The 2,751-nt window shown below is 43.2% G+C and overlaps 1 protein-coding gene across 1 annotated transcript in view; it reads right to left on the bottom strand.

Moving 5' to 3' along the window:
• LOC118420011 (polycystic kidney disease protein 1-like 2) overlaps window positions 1-2,751 on the bottom strand; it is a 76,448-nt gene that overhangs the window by 22,267 nt on the left and 51,430 nt on the right. The gene's annotated exons all lie outside the window — the stretch shown is intronic.

Here is a 2,751-nt window from a genome sequence, read left to right as displayed (position 1 = left end):
TATACCGTTAGCATATCTGCAGCAAGTCTTCTGTGCAGCAGGCATATTAACATAGCATAGCTTATGCATATGCATAGCCACCTGAACACAAAATACTATCCTGCTGACAACACACTACTTATATCAGTCAGTCGAAAGTACTTACCATGAAGGACAAGGTCCTGTGTTGTCGTGCCACACGTGCACGGCGTACAAGGATCCAAGATGGCGACTAGTCGGCAAGATGAAAGTGTCCACTCCTCCCTCCCTGAAGATCGTGCGGTTATTGTCCTCGAGTTCATGCGGGCCAGACTTGCCCCCCTCTCCAATCAGCGTCAAAAAGACCTATTAAAGAGAAAATGTTCTGTTGATGGTTGTGTGCCAAAACAATGGATGCTGTGTACATGCTATACTGTATGGGTAGAGAAGACAATGAGTCATCATGTTAACAACAATGAAAATCACACAAATTATCTGGGAAAACATTTTTGCAATGAAAGTCGATTGTTTCTCACCCTGGCAGATGTGGAGGCTTGAGACCTCGATCCAGTCAGAACTATGATCTGGTAGAAGTGATCGTTAAAACCGTTCTGATCTCCGCGAATAATCGTCGCCCCAACCTGGAAAACCATGTCAGACAGATATAAGTATGGCAGTAGGTCTTAGCAATAACTCTATTCCATTTGATACAAAGTACGGTGTTCTTCTTTCATATCGTGATGGCTGATATAAGGGAAGCTGCATGGCCAATATTAGGGGACCCATATGGCCGATTACGGGACCTGCATACCGTAACTTTTACTGTAATTCGCAATTACATCTATTTAGCTTGTAGCCAAGTAGGTAAATTATGCACCAGTGTCTTTCTACATTTCTTGTAATGCCCAGATGGTTCTTGTAAATTAATCAGTTTAAAGCGTTGTCCGAAGCCCATTACAGGGCTCCCATAGGAATCAATGAAAATATACATGGAATAGTACCTGAGAGGAATAAAGCGTCATTATATCGTATATATAATCCAAATGAATTAACTAAGCAGCTATCTGTCACACACACCCCGATGATATCATACCTTCTTTGAATCTTGTCTGTCTTTCCGCCGGGCCCAGATCACAGTGAGGAGGTAGATCCCAACCACAACGCTGAGCGCGATCAGAACAACTGGGTTCTCCTTAAAATTCACTAATGGAGGGAAATACATTTTACACGTGCACACTGTTACGCGAAAATTCGAGTTACGAAATGGAATGAAAACATACCACAAATGCATTGTCATTGCAAAACATCTTTCAGCTCCACAATCCTGGCCAAATTCTGTAGACTTCATTACATAATAATCATCGTCACACTCTCTTCGGCAAACCTTTTAGGATCGTACGCGTAGGACATCTTTTCGATATTTTCTCTCTCTCCGATGGTGAAATCAAATATTTATTACTTTTTGGTACTTCCCTTTGCAACTATTCCACAAACTGTTTGATTATGCCTCCAACTCAGAACTTCATTGTGCAAACTGGCCGTTTCTAACCATGTTTTTTTTCCGTGTCCTATATTTCCGGGGGAGGGGGGGGAGATACCAGGACTTGCGCTTCCACCAGTCAATACACTAGTATACCATTTGCACAGATTTACTGCATCTTGTCAATCATATGTTATTCTTATTTTCTTTTAATAGCGGCACCGATATAACTTGTCTTAACTTGAGTGGGCCGCTATTTGTCTGTTATTTTGCCTTTATGTGTTTGTTCAATAAAAAATAAATAAAAAAAATTCTGTCCGTGTTTTTAATTTTGATTGAGTTGTTGCTGTGATTAGATACTTGTCGTTTGTTTCAACAAACATGGATGGGAGGGGTGCAACAGATGTTTGTTGTTTGCACTTACGTGTTTGAAACGCCTTGAGGATGTTGAGTTTGTTGGGCGCGATGAAGAATTGAAAGCCGGACCCGAACGCTGTTAGATGGTCGCACCGACAGTGTGACAGACTGGTGTTGGTGAGAGGCCCGGGCTGAACACATATATAAGGAATAGAAGCAAATATAACTTTAGATAATGTTATCATCCCCAAATGTTGTTTTAGAAATACTTACTTGATACTTGGTTAGGTCTCCTCAGCTTGGTGAGTGGCCTGCATCAAGGCGTTGACGTCTCTTTCGCACCATTCTGCGCCACTCCGGGCGGTCCTGGGCCATTGCTTCAACCTCGCGCACCCTCAGTCTGTTATTCCCTGTGATCAACTTCAAATCTTCCATCACGCTGTTCAACCACGTCTGTCTGGGCCTTCCCCTTGACCTTTTGCCGTGGTTCGGTGTCCACTCCAACAGCAGTCTTGGGAGCCTCTCCCTGGTCATTCTTAAGATGTGCCCCAGCCATCTAAGCTTGCTGGCAGCCACAATCGCTTCAACACTTGTAGTCTCTGCTTGTTGCAGTATGTGCAAGTTGGTAACACGGTGGTACCATCTGACGCGAAGGATTCTTCTAAGGCACCTCTGGTGGAATACTTCCAGTCTTCTGCTCTGTGTCTTGGTGGTTACCCAGACTTCACTCCCATATGTAAGGATTGTGATGACTGCTGCTTCGTAGATTCGGATCTTAGTTGACAGAAGAATGTTACTGTTATTCCAAATCTTGCCAAGTTGAGCAAAGGCGCCAGCAGCTTTTTGGATACGCTTTGAGATTTCAGTGTCAAATGTTCCATCACTAGTGAATGTGGTCCCAAGGTAAGTAAAAGTGCTGACTTGTTCAACAGGATTCCTTCCACGTTAATATTAAG

Source organism: Branchiostoma floridae, chromosome 7, assembly GCF_000003815.2.
Source record: "Branchiostoma floridae strain S238N-H82 chromosome 7, Bfl_VNyyK, whole genome shotgun sequence".
Classification (NCBI taxonomy): Eukaryota; Metazoa; Chordata; class Leptocardii; order Amphioxiformes; family Branchiostomatidae; genus Branchiostoma; species Branchiostoma floridae.
This window is presented reverse-complemented; position numbering and strand designations above follow the sequence as displayed.